General features: G+C 45.6%; 1 protein-coding gene across 6 annotated transcripts in view; it reads right to left on the bottom strand.

Moving 5' to 3' along the window:
• LOC126925995 (ets DNA-binding protein pokkuri) overlaps positions 1-17,337 on the bottom strand; it is a 34,526-nt gene that overhangs the window by 16,009 nt on the left and 1,180 nt on the right. For 2 of the 6 annotated variants that reach the window (XM_050742031.1, XM_050742032.1), the window contains exon 1: positions 11,897-15,302. The exons of 1 other annotated variant lie outside the window; for it this stretch is intronic. The gene's annotated coding sequence lies outside the window, so the exon portion shown is untranslated. Of the gene's footprint in view, positions 1-1,796; positions 1,939-11,896; positions 15,303-17,337 lie in introns of those variants that run through there. 3 more of the 6 variants (XM_050742029.1, XM_050742035.1, XM_050742034.1) reach the window with 3 other exon arrangements.

Genomic DNA, 17,337 nt, shown 5'->3' with positions numbered 1-17,337 from the left:
CACGAAACGAAAATTCGTGTCTGAAATCTTCGAATTCGAACGATTATTAACCTCACTGAGATACTCGCATTCTTAATTCACGATCTTGTAATTCGATGCAATTCTCTCGTTAGCGCCAAATGAAAAAGAAGGCACGTTTCGATCCGCTAGAAAAATATCGTTGAAAGGTTAAAAAAAGAAAATAGACTGCAACGAATACGAAATGTTTGTATACGACACACCATGCGAACGAAAACGGCAGAAAGAAAAGATGGAAGGTTCTTGGCGGTTATTTCAAATCATAACCTGTCGCCAACTTAAGCTAAAGTGGTAGCTGCCAACTTGAAAAAAATAAAAAAAAGTGCTAGCCTAGTTAGAAAAACTAAAACTAATGAAAATAAGACTCGATCGACTGGCAAGGTTCTTGGCAAACGAGACGGGCATACGTTTCGCGCGTTTCGTTCAAACTCGAGATACTTTTTAACGTTAGAATAGTACGTACGATTGGGTCGCAAACGACCGAAAGAACGCAGTACGGTTAAGAGACCGTTCGTGTCGAATCGTTATCGCGAAAATGAATTAAAAAAAAGGAGAAAGAGGGAAAAGAGTGGCGAGCGAGGAGAGAGGTCGGAGAAGAGAGGGTCAGTGACACGTCGTCGAACAGAGGTTTATCAGACGAACGACCGACCCACGTGGTTAGCGTTCTCCGCCCTCTTTTATACCCTCGATCGCCGCGCCACTAGGAACTACTGCCGGAAAAAGAAACACGATTAAACGTTATTCCTCGCGCGTTCCGTTATACAGGGTGTTTCTAGCAACTGGGACAGGCTATAACTTGGTTGCAAGCAAAGTCGGAGAAAAATCGTAATTTTACACCGTCTAACGCGCACTATCGCGCTATACGTACTAGTTTCTACGAGTGGAACGTCATAATTTTTTTCACACCGTTCGATGCGTTCTTACATCCTCTGCGAAAAGTTGTCGAGTTACGTAGTTGGACGGGAAAATGCCGAATTTAAAAGACATCGTAATTTCGTAAAACTTGCCATAGGAGAAAGAAGAAAACCAGAGGAGAATGTACAGGGAATTCGAATCCGTTCCTTGTCTTTCGTTACGCTAAATTTGCTGCGACTAAAATCGAAATATCTTTAAACCAAAGTATACGTAAGATGATTCGTAACTTACGTCCGTTTGTGACGTACGCGGAAATGTTGTAAAAATGTAGATAAAATTGCGTTTTACTCGCTACCGGTGATATGTTTTTCTTTTTGCGATAACGTACCTGCATATCGACCGACGATCACACATACAAAATTGTACGTTCTTCGAACAAATTGATATTTAAGATGAACGATAACGTTGAGAACCCTAAATATCGACGATAATATCGATCGTCTGTATCCTACTTTAACGACAGAACATAACGTTTCTAACCTTCATTCTATCGTAACGTCTCGTACAATGATCTTTATAGAAAATGTTATACGCTAGGAGATAACTTACTTTGGTTTTAAAGATTATAAAGATCTCGTGCTGCTTGGTCCGTTCTATTTAACGAAACGATTCTTATTTACCTTTCTTTATCGAAGGAGTAACGTTCGTGGAAGGAGAATGGTAGAAAATTAGACGTCCTTATATATCGAGGAAAGTGGCGCGATTTAACACCGCCGCCGATAATTTCGAATGTAAAAAGGACTCGTCGCAATTAACCGTTATACCGTGGAAATGGTAGCGCGTAAAAGCGTAGAAATAGGAGGCGATGAAAGATACGGAAAAGCTTTTTATCGGGCAGAAATTTCGTTGAACTTTCCAACTACCTGTTACTCGAGAAGAAGCAAGGAAGGAGAGCGCGAAAGATCGAGGGTGAATGAGAATCTCTGCGGAGGTACAAAGAGAGCATCGAGGCCTCGGATGCACGTGCGTGCAACTAACGCCGACCGGAAGTCGATAAAAAGGCTGCTTCACCCTCGTCACTCGGCAGCAGCTCCTCCTCATGGGAACCAGCCTCTTTCTTCTCTCTTTATCCCTGCTCTCTTCCTCCCGATTCTTCTCTCTCCTTCTTTCTGTTGCCCCTCTCGTCGCACCGACATCCCTCGACGTTGCACCGTAGCGTGCCAGCCACCCTCATCTCGGCACAGAAGGTTTCTTTCGAGTGGCCCAGTAAACTTGAAAACTATCCTCCGAAGATGCACTTTGCTCCCCAAAGGTATTTCTTTCTCCCGAAAGAAGATGTTTCTCTATCTCTCTCGACAGAGAACAGAGAGTCTCTTCTTTCGTGATTTTGGCTTTGATTTGTTTCTCTCGTCAGCGATCCGCCCGTTCTCGCGTCCCTTTCTCCGCGTCTTTCGTAACGCGCGAGTCTTTGCCGACTACCATAGCGACGATTGATATCCCGCTAGACGGATCGCAATCGGTGGGCGACGACGAATTTTTAAAACGCCTGACTATTTAGCGTGCCGCCGAGCGATGGACCCACGCGAACAACGCGTCATTCGTTACGGCATCAAAGGAGAAGCGTGATGAAAATCGCGACGCGTTTTCAACCGTGTCGTAAATTTCGTCGTTCCGGGCAACTAGACGGTTGGCTTAGTTTGCCAGCTACGCGCAAAAATATCCCGCCGTTCGGTCTTAGTTCTCAAGCTGGATCGGTTTAGTGGCGATATTAATCAGCCGCCGTGAGGCGGCCGTCCGGCATTGTTTATATTAATACCGATAAGGGGATTTGCGGAGGCTGCCGCCTCACCGCGGCTGATTAATAGCGCTACTAAGTTAGCGCTAACCCGCCTCGGCCCGAGAACGAAGGCCGAGCGGCACGATATTTTTCCCTGCAACTGGAAAACTAAGGACAACCGCCTGTTCCACGTACAGGAAAAATACGCGCGTGGTTTAAAAAACCATCAGCCTCGTTACGTCTGCCTATCGATGCTCCAACGAACAACGCGCTTTTCACGAGCGTCCGCACAACGAAACGCGTCCAACGCGCCTCTTTCGCGGTTTTCCTTTATTTTCCCCTCTTACTCGTCTTCCTGTTCGCGCGCCCCTTTTTCTACTTTTTCTCTCGGCGCGTGTTCGACGAGTAAGCTCCTGCCAGCTACCACGCACGATTTTCAACCGGTGTACCGCAAGAATTTTTCAAACGTTCGCGCTACTCGACTGTTTAGTCAGGAGCACTGACCCGCGCTTCCAGTGGAACAAGATGTCTCTCGCTCGACACAGAACGTTCCCACTTTCCCGGCCGTGCTTTATTTATCTTCTTACCTATCCTCCTGTCCAGGCGCCCCTTTTTCCACTTGTTTCGCGCGTACGCGTTTCGGCCGGCTACTATACCGGAAAATCCGTAAAATCTTTATATCTACGATTTGCGATCGACGTGTCACGAGAATTTCTAACGATAAATAATAAGAATTCGTAATGTAAAAAACGTTACATTACGTTAAATACTCGATCGTATCTCGGAAGAATTCTAGATAAGACACTCTAATTAATGGGGATAAAAATCGAAATTATCTATCAAGGAGCAGCGTATCTTTCTTTTTTCCATCGCATACACGGTCGATTGGTATTTTAGATAACGCTACTCGATCGTCGCAGTCTCTGTAACGTCGACAGTCTCCGCGCTAGTGTAGGAAAATCCCTTTTGACCGATTTCTAATTTACAAACTAGAAACGGACGAAACTTTGCAAATAAAACGGACGGTTGTAGGAGCTCGGACAATTACCAAGGCCAATTTCTTTTCGTATCGCGTTACAATCGAATTTAGCAGATCGCATCCATGAAAAGATCGATCGCATCGCATCACGATGCTCTAATTACCGGTCATGAAAGATAAAATCAGCGCCGCTCTTTTTCTCCATAATTTTCGCATTAAATTACGTTCTACTAAAGGCGTTCTACGCGCGTGGATATTTTTGAAATTTAGTACACGGCGTAGACACGCTTACGTACTCGCGAGACGGACAGTAATTAAAGGAATCGTGTTTTCGGAACGAAGGAATCGACGAAAGTAAGAGCGTACACGTACAAGGGTCCGAGAGCTTCGTCAGGGCCGTAAGAGGAAACTTTTCGCGTCAAAGCGAACAATGCGTAAGTATAATAACGGTAATGGTAATGATATCCATAGTTATCGGATATCGGTTGAAAGCAAACGACCGTGGGTAATTAAGGTAATTGGGTTGGAGGGAGGGAAATGGCCGAGGTTGCTCGTCAAATTTATAAAACATCTTGTACATTTCCGAATCAACGAAAATCCTGCTCCGTCTTTACGCCTATACGAATCCAATTGGTCGCGAGTCGAACGTTGGAAAATATTATTCTTTATTCTTGTACGCTAAGTGGTGGCGATCGAACGCCACCTGCCGATCGTCCTCCGTCCGATTTTCTCACGTAGGTTCGCATTGTTTGCTATAAATACACGCTGTTTATCGAAATAAGCGACTTACCGCAACGCGATTCGTACGTCTCGGCCGAATGCGTCGGGGCAGACGCCAAGCTCGTCGAGCGAGTCGAATCGCGCGTCGATGGTCGGCGCGCGAGCCGGGATAAATAAGAAAAGTAGATTCTTTCCAGTTAACGACCCTACTCTATCGGGCCCTCTCTTTTCTAACGCGATATACAAAGCACGGAGCGGCGGCAGAAATATTTACGCGAAGTCGCGGTACCGTAACCTTCTTCGACGTTAGTGGTTAGGCATACGGCGAAAACAAACGTCAACCGATCTTCACCGATCGAATCGACGCGAAACGAAACAGATCGTAGATAGTCGTGTTCTTTTCGATGCTGGTATTCCGCTAATTTCGACGATTTATCGCTCCTGTTATAAATCCGCCGATGACGACAACTTAAGCTCTCGACTCGAAAGAACGTTGGGACAATTTACCGATCGCCTCGTATATATACATATATATATATAGATAGGTATGCACGATGACTCGTCGCGACAACCACGGTCCCAACTAGTCGATCTAATAGGAAAAATTGCATTCACGGAAGAATCGAATCAGTTGCCGCGAAAGACGCGGTTTTGGATAAAAGAACGACGTTCGCAAAATACGTCGGACGCGAGACAATTCGAACTTGCGAGTTAAAATGTGACGGACGACGTTGTAAAAGCAGCTGACACACGCGGCTTCCTTCGACGCTGAGCTTGGAATAATCGCGCAATGACTGGTCTGGACGATGCGAGCTGTATCGTCGAGAGGACGGAAAGTTTGGCGGGTTATCGAGCGGTCGGGAAATCTGTATTTATAAATACAGGACGAAGGAAGTACGACGGTTATTACCGCGATATCCGTCGTACGATAAGTTTAGATCGCGCAATTTTCCCACCCACGAGACCACTTACGGCGTGTAAATTATACAAAGATGCGATGAAACGGCACCGTGTACTTGCAACAGGGAAACGGACAACGCGAGCGCGATAAATTATATTTTGCCGCTCTTTTCTATTTCATAAACGGCCGATTAAACTTAACGCGACTTCCAACTTGCCAGAGTCGAAATCGACGTGGAAAGGACCTCTCGTACGTCGTACAAAAAGGGTCCTTTGAAACGAAACAACGAGAGATATCGGTAAAATGGGAATAACGAAAATGAAATTCTCCGTTGTTTATCTCGTATCGACCGTTACGTTCTATTACGTGGATAACAATTTACACGCATAAATTCAACACGCTATCGTCGTTATCGAGACGCTTTGCAACGCTGCGTTCGCTAGTTGGAAATCCGTATACGCGCGGCTGTGGCCCAATATCGCGAATAATACGAATAATACGGTGGAATTAATCGTGAAAGGAGTAACCGGGGATTCGAGCAAGCGGTTGATCTTGATAATTCAACGGTTAACTCAATCAGCTCGATCAATAGGTTTTTAGATAACCTAACGGTCGATTAATCAAGATTCTGCGTGCACAAAGGGTCAACGCGCGGCAAGAAATTAACGAGTCTCGACCGAACGATCCTCGACGAAGGAGAGGGATCAAAGAGACGCGACGAACGGGAAGGACGAGACAAAGCAGAGAGAAAGAAGTCGAAGCAGGGAGGATGGAGAGAGGTTCGCGGGACAACCTAATCCCTGAAACTCGAATCATCGCGATCGTTGCATCGAAACGTTGCTTCTCATCGGCAGCTGACCTCGATCGGAGTACGCGTTTCGCCGTGTTTTTAGTACAAAGATCGTAATTTAAGCGGCGAGGGAAGTTGGAAAGGAGGAAAAAGAACCGATAGAACGAGGAACCGGCGTAGGTATTTTAAACGCCACTTCCTCCTCGAGTTTTCCTCGAAAGAGGGGAACCGGATGCCATCTATCGCGAGCGTCTGCTTCCTTTTGCTCCCTCTTGGAATTAACCGGACGAACGAGAAAGAAGGGACACCTCGCTCTCCCTCTCCCTCTCCCCCTCCCCTCTCTCTCTCTCTCTCTCTCTCGAGAAAGAAGGCTGGCCAAGATGGAAGAAGAGGGAAAGGGTGGAGATCGGAGGAGAGAAGAAGATCGAATTGACCGCTCGTCGAATTCTTCAAAGAAGGAACGAGGCAACGAGACGGAGATAGCGAAAAAGAAAAGTCCAAGGTCCGCGCTTCCGGTCCGGATACAGACCGGTTCTCTTCCCTGCGGTGCGAGAAGGAGAGAATAGCCGGACACGTATTCCGCGATGTTTCTCGTTACGCGATTCCTCGTCTTTTTCTTCGAACCCGTGTATCCTATTATTCTCTTTACCTGATATCCTAAATTCGCTTCCACGTTATTACTACTGTGCTAGCATCGTTTCGATCGAACACCGTCGCTTCTTAATCTCTCTTTTCGCGATTCTAAGCGAAACCGAATTCGCGTATCGACGAGACGAGACAACAGAAAAACGTGGCGAGCATTTTTGGAAATTTCTGTAGGAATCCTACGAAGTACGAAGTACCGGCCCGAAAATGACGTGGAAAAATTCCAAGAACGATACGCGGCAGTTGCCTGTGCCGCCTTTTTCTCCGAAAATTCTTATCCGAAACGAACGTTCGTAGTTCGCGACCATCTATTTACATGCCAAAGAGTCGAGTCGTAAAAATCAGTCGGTCGTATCGTCGTTGCGCGAGCAACCTCCGCGAAAGGTAGCGCAAAGGACAAGGAAAGAGGCAGTGGCTAGAAATTTGCCGGTGGTTAGACGTCGACACCTCGTCCGTGATCTTAACGATCGATCGAGCCCTCCCCCGAGGCTCCGCAGAATTTTCCATTCCCCTTACCACCCTGCCGCGGTAGTGCTTCCTCCCTCGCTTCCGGGTTCTCGGCTCTTCCGGCCGGAATTACGTTTCGAAAGGCTTTCTTCTGCCGCCACCCTCGCCACCCGCTTCCTCTTCCCTCGACGTCGTTTCTCCCCTTTAACCTCTTATCGGCTCTCTCGACCGCGATAGAAAATCGACGTAAAAACCCTCCCACCGTTTCCAACCTTCTCCGTAGCTCGAAACTTTTCCTTCTTACACGCTCGAAAAACGAATACCGGTTTATTTTAATTACTTTCCAAGAATTTCCACTCTTTCCCCCCCCCCCCCTCCCCAACCCCCCGCCCTTCGATCCAACGATTCCGCTTAACCTCTTAACCGGTATCGTTGGGTCATGGCTGATTCCATCGGATTTCGGTTAGGTTACCTAATTTTAGATTATACGGTTAATTTTAACTCGCGCGTTCTATACCGTACGCGATAAATGTCATCGATTGTCTTCGCCGCGCAAACATACGCAAGATTATAGGCTAACGCGGTTTTTAAAACTCGTTGAAAGCATCGGATTTATTTCGAGAAGAAAAAAGGTCATAACCATCCGCAAACTTTCTTATCTTTCTTCTCACTTCCATTCGTTATCGCGGAAACGTCCGCGTTATCGGTATCGCAACAACGAGTCGCGAATTATAAAAATAACATTTTCTTTCTAGATTACGATGCAATTAGACGAAGAGTTAACGCCTGACTACAAAAGTATTTTCCAATCGAGTGCTTTTTTTATCAGTCGTACATTTCATTTTTACAGCGCGGTATCATCGTGTATGTCGAGATCCATTATCCGAATGTTCGGAGAAAATACCAACGTTCTCGTTTAGAAACACGATTTTCGCAAATACATCCCGCCGGACATTCGCCAAATTCTTCCAACTATAAACGACGTTTCCTTTCTAGTCGACGCGATCCTTGCACCTTTCGCCAGTCCGTCGGAACGTCGCTCTTTTCCACCTACGTTTCCACCAGCCACTCGCCACCGTTTTCGATGTAATCGATTAATTCTGTTTGCGGTGATTCGAGTTCGACCATGTGGCTACTCGCCGCCGTTGCCCGCGGGACAATCCCATAAGGCCGTACGTGGCTTTAACGATTGTTTCGTGTATCGCCAACTCGAGGCACGAACGAAAGCAACGGAAGCGATAAAAGCAGCCACCTAGACCGGTAAAACACGACGAGAGGACGCAAGGAAAGGAGGATGGTAATAAGAGAGCGGAGAAAGGTAGGACGAAACTTTTAAAACTAACAGGACGTTCGCTTACAGAAACGACCAGGAGAATAGGAATTGGAGCAAAGACGTACGCGCTTGTAGGACAACCAGGAAGAGAAGCAGTTTCGAGAAGAACGAAATATGGGAAAAAAGTCGGCGTGTAAATTAGCCGAACAGGGGTAAACAGGAATAGAATAGAAAGCAGAGTACAAAAGAGACGAGAACGTTCGGAAAAAGATGGCGAGTGACCGAAATAGCCTGGACGAATAACGTCCGTCTAATCGTCGAGTCTATCTATTTTCTCCACAGAGATTTGCATCTCTGGTTTTTAATCGATGCGTCTTGTTTATTCATCCGTATTTCCAACTATCTATCTTTTTTTACGTTGTCTTTCCGTGTAAATAAATATATCCCAGTAAACACAAGAGCGTAGAAATAGTTTTTTAAGTCACCGATAGGAATAAATATTCAACAAAGACGGCGGTTAAACATTCCGAGAAGTGGCTTTAGGGACTTGGAGATCTCACGACGCGTAACTCGGTCGCGAAGATCACGCGAATTCTCGTCGAGTAACGCGTCCAAGTCGAATAGAGCGAACCGCTTGCCGGATCTTGGTCGATAGGCACGGTAGCAGCGAGCGAACGGACGCGGATAAAGGAGGCTGTTGTCTGGCGTGGATTCGCGCCGAACCTTCGCTTTGCCGAACACAGGCGACACACGGGTTCTTCTTCTTTTTTTTTTTCCAACCAAGGGAAAAAGGAAAATAAAGAGCGAAGCGGTAACGCAGCCGCGCTAAGGAGGAAGGAATTATGCATGATTTTGTTCGGGCTCGCGTGTTATGTAAATGATAACGTGCAACTTCCTGAATAACGATCAAGGAGCGTAAGCAACAGCCGCTCCGCTTAGCCGTCGCGTCGTATACTCGTTCGTCAGTGTACATCGTGCATATGTGCGTAAGTAGGAGCGCGCGCGACCGTGCTCGCGCGTGCGTCGTTCTAAGTGCAAGAGAAAGAGAGCGGGTGGGGAGGCAGGGCTACATAAATCCTACGTAAATCCCTCGTTCGGTTTCCTTTTTTATTTAAATAGAATTTTAGACTTTTTAAACGCCAAATCCAACCTACGGGTTATGCTCGCGACTATATCACGCGTAAGACGTTAAAAGCGCGACATATTTCGTTTCCCCGAGAACGCTAAACGACCGGTTCAATTTTCCTTTCCCTTGGTTCCTCTTATTGGTTAACAACGACGACGGTTTGTTCTTTCAGCTTCCCGATCGTCGAAAAGGCTTTGCGATTCTTACTCTGTCGATCGTTATTTCCCTGCAACTCTCGACCGTACGTATTTTCGTTATACATGTAACGACGTTGCGTCATTTTGTCGGTAGGAAATCTTTAAATTCCCTAATCGAGCGGATAGATTATGCTCGCTATTAGCCTGATCGAACGCAATAAGATGGCAATACGATATAGCGACTAGTAAGAACGAGTGTAAGAAATTAGGAATAAGAATACGATAATCTCCCTGTAACAGGTTATATTTCTAATTGCCTATATATAAAATACCAAAAGTAGGTTAAACAATCGGTCGAGCTTCTTTCCCTTTTTCAATCGCACGAAATTTTCGTCACCGACCGATTCCCATTGTCGTTACTATTTTTCCGTTGACGAATAAATTATACTTGTACGTGATTTACGAGCTATCCGAGACGCCCAATTTATCGAGAAAAGGATGCAAGCGACGTTTCTCAAACGTTTAAATCCAGAACGGAAACGCGTATTTAAATCGAGATATATAACGTGGTAAATAAATGATTTGGACGAGTCAATGTTTTATAAAGTAAGCGATCAACGACTCGATAACTCGTAAACTAACGGCTGATATTTATTAGAAATGTCTGTATATGCTTCGTACCATGTCAAGCTATACCATACCGTGTGAACTATAACCTGCAACTTAATTTTCATAAGAACCTCGCCTGGAATTTTTTTAACACATTTGAATTTCAAACTGGATCTTCGCGACATCGGAGAAATATTGCTCGCGTTCCTTCGGTGTTCGGTATTTCGTATAACGTATTAAAAATAGGATATTTAATTTTGCTCGGACTACTAGATAATTTAATAATAGTAGCTGTTACGCTTTCCTGTTATACTTTCAATTAATAACTCGATACCAATTAAAAGCGGAGAGATATTACAGCTATTATTGGAATTAATAATTGAGAATTTTTAAGACGCTTTTATAGATATACTTTCCCGGAGAAGAACGAGAAGATTGTTGCAAGTTTTATCGTTATCTATAATCCAATACGCCGATTAGCTGTCTTTTTTCTTGTAACAGTAGTTCCGTTGGAATGTAGGTTAGGTTATTCAACTAATTACAACGACCAGCAAGCTATGCACTCGGATAACAATTTTTCGTTATCGCGCCAAATATCCATCGCCATAACAAAGTTTATGTATATTTTACGTTTATATATCGGATAGAAGAAAAGCAGCGGCTACTAAACGCACGATGCTCGTGGCTTAGTTTGTTTACAACGCGTCAAAAATTCGATCGATACGTTTCACGTCGATAAACAACGTATAAATATGTATGTGTAAATCAACCGCAACGGTCGAACGACGCTGGAAAATCCTCGACTAAACCGATCTTGGTCCAACCAAGCTCGATCGCGGGCACAGACAAGCTTTGAACGATTTGCTTTGGCTGTTTACGCGATATCGTGCATCGTATCTTAATTTGAATACGAAGTACTTCCGGAAAATGTATAAACTAGGCCGATAAGATCGATATACGAGTATCTTTTGTCGTCATAAATAATAGACGGTTCGTTAAAACGACAAAATATTCTACGAATAACTCCATAATTCATCGTATTTAATAGGATAAAAAACGTGTAATCGTAATATTATAATTGATCTCAGCATGCGTCATTGTCGTAGGAAGGTAAAAGATCTTCGAACTCATCGGGCATTCGGCATTTAAGCAACAAAATCTTACATCGACGATAAAGTCGGATTAATTTCGCAACTCGATTGACAGACAATAGCGATTCTAATGGACGATAACAAGTTGTTGGCAATTTGAAAATTATCGGTCAAATCGTTCGTGCTTTCGGATATAAATGTCGAAATCGAATAAACTTTTCGTTTCGTAACGTACGACCAAAAGCGTTCCGACGAAAAGTTGGAAAGCTTTTATGCCTGAAATTATCAACGATTCGAATCTTTTACATAACCTAGAAAGAATCCCGCAGTCGAGATCGCATCGCGGGCGTATTTCCGAATTACAGGCGAAGAAAAGGATAGGAAATGCGGAAAGAAGGAAAAGAAGGAAAAGACCAAACGATAAGACGAACGTTGGATTTTCCTCGCGTAGTCGTTTTAAACAGCTACGTCGAACGCGAAGATCACGCGAAAGTGGAAATAAAAAGAAAGGAAAAATAAGATGGTTACCTCGATTGCGGCTTAGCCGATAAACCGTCCGATGCGGCGTAATATCAATGGTGTAGATCGGTTAGCGAGTCGAAGCGAATCCCCTCGGCGGTCATCGGGCAGAAATCCGCGCCCTAATACGTCGCGACTACAGCCTGGCATCCACAGGTATCCTCGAGACACCGACCACGCGCACGTGTATCTTTTCTTCCGCTGCTCTTCTCTATCTCTCTCCGTTCGTCCGTCCGTCCGTCCCTCTTTACCTCTCCGTTCTTCCGCACCTTCTACGTATTTATTTATACACCCATTCCAATATCCCCGCTAATCGTACGGATCCCCTATGTTGCTCGCACACAACCAGAGATCCCCGTTCAACAACAACGATTAAACGTTCAGCGGATATCTGTACGCGAATATCGGCTTTCGGTGTCCGTACGAGAAAAGTCCACAGCTATCGAAATATCCATGTGTGTATACGCGTATATCACTGAGCTATCTACGCGGCTAAGTGTATCACAGTCGGCACCACTCGAATATCACTCTCCCTCTCTGCCGTTCTCTACTCTTCTCTTCTCTTTTCTTCTCTTCTCCTCTCTCCTATCCTCTTCTTCCCGTCTTTTTTACCCTATTTTCTCCACAGGTGGTTACCGCGGGTCTACGGCGAGCGGTAGACGAATTCGAGGAGGATACGCGAAACGGATTTCCTTTCACTTCGGACACGACTCGAGTCTTTCAGAGGCGCGACAACGACTACGCGACAAGATCCACTCACGGAGTGTCGGAGCTGGCGAGCGACTGAGCCGCAAGTTGCGATCTCCGCTGGAAGCTTGCCGCCACACACCCCACTCCTCTCGCGCGCGCCATGAGAGACTGGCGATGGTGCGCATGCGCCGGACTTGCCGCGCCGTATAACGCGTTCGACGAACGGAGACAAATGGACCACCGGAACGCGCGACCCTTCGAGTCCGACGAGGACGAATAGATGGCCGGTTATACGGCGCGAACGGAAATAATCGAAGCGTTGTAATCGAGTGGGAAATACCATAGGACGTTGGAGGGGGCTTCACCGACTTCCTCGTAGCTTCCTCGTAATCGCGATCCTCACTGTCGACGCGAACCTACCTTTTTGCCACCAGCTCCGACGTCTCCCCGAGGTCGAACCCCACTTTTTCCAATCGATGCCCATTTATTATATCTCTTTTCTTTTCGCCTCGCCGTTTTCGTTTTCCATCGAATTAGTAGCGAAATTTGCATCGTCTATACGTTCATCTCTTCGAAATTGCAAATGTCTCCTTTACGTTATAGTTTCCGTTCGCTGTATCGGCAGAGAAAGATCATCGATCGTACAACCGAGATGTTCATTTATCGCCGGATAGATTCGACCACGTGTCGTTTAAATTTAGGACCAACGTTGCAATTGGAAAATTGTTGCGCTCCCAAGAGAAAGTTCATAGTTTCCGAGTTGCGTAAAACCCGACGATTGTTCCGGGTTCGAGAAAAAGCCCAATTTTTTAAGATATCCGTACGAAAGTTTTGTCGCGATCCGCGTATCTGTACAACGCGCGAATTCGTCACGTTGGAAAAACGCTTGAACTCGTTAAACCACGAACGAGAACCGACCTGGGGTTAACGAACTGGCGAGGTGGCATTCAATTTATTTTCGTGTAACCGAAGGAATTTTCGAGTTTCGTGGCCGAAAAGGTGTCTGTCGACCTGACGAAACGTTAGATTACCGAATCCGACGAAAAGTAGTCACGTCAAATAATTCTGTCAAGCCGATAAGATATAACGAGTCGATATCCCAACGACCTCTAAAAAGAGTAATCTCTCTTTCTTTATTATCCGAATTTTTATTTAACCTTTGGGATATTATCGACGATGATTAATCGACGAATTAATATCATTAGCGAAATTTCGCGAGTCGCAAGTCGAAAATTGTCCATGTGTAATAAACCGCCTCGCGTAACGGCAATCGATTAGATAACAAAACGAAAAATCCGTAGGTTCGATCGTACAAACAATTTTACATAAAACCATGGAAACTTTGTTCGCGCGGTAGAAACTTGCGTTACGTTTAATCTAATTCGTCATAGCATTCGCCGTGATATCGCGAGCTATAAATTAATCGTAGTAAATCGAACGATCGTCCAACGATGGTGAAGACAGTTTGGACCTTTGCGAGATTTATCGCTTTACAGTTGTCGTCCAACTCGTCTACATTTTTCGATTCGTCGCGATATCAATCGCAACGGATCGCTTTCAATCGTTTACGTGAAACAATCTCTTGTCCGAATCGTCTCTCCCTACAAGCATGTCGGGTGAGAAAAAAAATTGAAATTTCTTGCCGCTTGTATACACGCGTCATAGTTTCCTCGATGATAAAATCACGGAGCGGCTGTTTCCAGACGTTAATCGTCGTTACTTAACGAACAGGTGCATAGGTGCCGCGTTTCTCCCCTTTCTTCCGTTTTCTTCCGCAAGAATCGGCAGGCGAGTTTGAAGAAGGACCCCTCCGAGAAACGATGCAGGTAGCCCACGTTTCAGGACGCCCACAAACCTGTTTTACCTGTTATATCCCGGCTGGCTTATGAGTACTACCGATTCTTACGCTCGATCTTTTCCTTCTATCTCCCTTTTCCCCTATCTAAGGGATTCTACGAAAAGAGAGGCAGTGGCAGAGAGAGAGAGAGAGAGAGAGAGAGAGTGAGAGAAAGACGGAAACATGGAACTCATTAGTCAATTAAATCAGTCGACTCATCGTCGAACCGCAAACTACATTTAGGAAATTCCATATTGCCTGACATTTGTTTTATCGCGAAAAAGACGAGTCGCTGTATTTACAAAGCTTTAAACGTAGCGCAAGGTGAATTCGAGGCGCAGGAGTCGACCATATTTTTGGAAATATCAAACGCGGTCGATAGAGGCAAGTGTCGGGGGGGGGGGGGAAGAACGAGGAAGAAAAAAGCGCTGTTTTCATAGTGTCAGCGGCTAAAATAGGAAATTGAAAAAAATTTTGACACAAATTTAAGCGGCGCGGATCCGAGGCCCGGCTATTCATAAACATTTCTCTCGAAAAATATCGTGTCGGTGGTTCTTTTAGAACAAGATCCTTCGGAATTCGAGTCCAAGATTTAATAGGTCCCCGAGATGGGTAGTAGAAAGGAGCCGGTAACTTTTCAGGACGATCCTTTCTTCGATCGATCAGATGTAAGCGCAAGCAAGCAAGCAGGATTCCGAGGAGTTCCATTGTGGATCATCGTTCTTTCAGAAGGAAAAAAGATTTTGACCCCGAGTCCTCGCTCGCACATACCTGTGCCATGATTAATGTTACGCCTCCTCGGAAACCTTTTTCGTTGCTTGACAACTGCCGGAAAATCCGGCTCGCCCAATAACATCGTCTTTAACTCTGTGCGTCACACTAAAAAAAAAAAAAAAAAAAAATCATTTACGACTCGATATTTCTACACGAGATTACGCCGCTAACCACAGGTATCGCGATATCCGCCGATATTTGGCAAAATCACTCGTGTCTTATACGTCTCGCGATATAAAGTATCGTGGAGAGAGGAAATGACAAATGGAAGAAGAATATAAATAGCGTATTAGGAGGCAGATTGGCGAGAGGGTCGTGCGCGTACATGGTAGAAAATTGGAGCAATCGGCGGGGAAAGCGAATTGCAACGAAAATCGAAGAAACGCGAAAGAAACCAAAGACGATTGTTGGACTACCGAGACCGACTCGGCCTATCGTCGATTCCACTAACTCAGGCTTCAGACCCGATCGAACCAAAGATGAAATTTGTTCCAGCTTTTGAACAAATACGCGTAACAACGTTTTTTACAGACTCGAAGTCGCTCGGTTTTACAGACTCGAAGGCTCGCTTGGAAACGTACAAAGTCACGCGTACGAGAGAATCGGTGGTTTTGAAAATACTCTTGGTTAGAAAAGCCGTTCGGAGTACACGGTTGAAACCAGACCGATCAGAATTCCGAGCGTTTCGCGTCTTGGGAAGAGGAATTTGCTTTGTCGCGGTTACGTCAACGCATCGGCCGAAGGAAGAAAGAAAGGGAGATCTTGCAGCCTCGAAGAATGCCGTGTAATGATGCTGCACATCCGGGAGGACGACTGAAACGACGTCGATCCCCTCCATCGTCCAAAGGTCCCTTCTCTTCTTCCTCTGTCTCTCCTTTCCTCCTCTTCTCCGTCTCGTTTTGCTCTCCGCGCTTCCTACTTTATTTACTCGATATTATTATCCTCGTTCTTCGCCTTTTCCGCACACCCCTTTCCCTTTGTTTTCGCCACTCTCCTCTTCTTTCTTCCCTCGATCGATCGTTCTACCTTTCCATTCTCCCGATCTTTCCTCGCCTCCCCTTTCTTTCTCTCCGTTTCTTCCGTCTTCCCACTTACAGTTTCGTTTCACTTCCACTTCTCCTTCAACTTTGATTTTTTCCATTCCGTTTTGTTCGATAGTCGCCTCGTTTCTAACCTTTGTGCGCGCGCGCGCGCGCGCGCTTGTGTGTGTGTATGAGCGTGCGCCGTACATTATAATACAGGATTAGACGGAGGTGAGAGACGCCGTGGCGTAATCGCTTAAGAACACAGAAGGAGAAGGTGGAAGAGCGGCTGTACGAGTAGAAAGAGAAGGAGAGCCGTGGATCGGAGGAGGAACTCGGTGAATCCCAGAGACTAGTTTCCATCATCCGTTCTCCCGTTTGCGGAGTAAGAGCATTTAGCATTCGAGCGCATCGTACTCGCGGAATTAACGCCCGCTTCGTCCACTCGAACTTGTACGTTTTTTCGACGGTAAGGCTCGTAAGGCGGGCCCGCGGCACGGTGAAATCGAAAGAGTAACAGATTTTACGCGCAACGATCATCGTTACGGGGTCTACGACCTCGTGGTTCGATCGAGTACGCGCTTAATGCCGATCGGCGTTAACCGTGTATGTACCTGCGTTTTTAGACCCCGAGGAAGATGGCCGTAACACCGGCGAAACGCCGAACGGAAATTCCCGTTGGACGCAGCTTCTAGCCGACAGTCTCCAACAGCTGTCGAGTATGTACGACGATCGGACCTGTGAAAGCCTCGAATCTCTCAACCAGATACGGTCCTTGAAAGATGCGCTCGTCGCGTAATATTTCTTTTTATCGAGTTACTTTAAATCCGCGACTCGTCCGTAAATAGATCATTCGCGATCGATAAACGCGTAAACCACGAATTTACGCATTTACAAATTTTTATATATTTTTATATATATATACACGACCGGTTGTTCCGGCAAGATCGACGATTTCAGTCCGAAATATCCATTCGTTCCGATATCCGATAGAACGTCGTTCATAATCGCTTGCTATTTTAATACGTAGAGGTAACGTACGGATATCGCTCGAAGATTAGACAATGTCGTTGTAACGTCCATTCGTCCAACTTTTGTTCGTCCGATGAAAAATTACATCGCAAGAG

The sequence above is a fragment of the Bombus affinis genome, chromosome 17 (genome assembly GCF_024516045.1).
Source record: "Bombus affinis isolate iyBomAffi1 chromosome 17, iyBomAffi1.2, whole genome shotgun sequence".
NCBI lineage: Eukaryota > Metazoa > Arthropoda > Insecta > Hymenoptera > Apidae > Bombus > Bombus affinis.
This window is presented reverse-complemented; position numbering and strand designations above follow the sequence as displayed.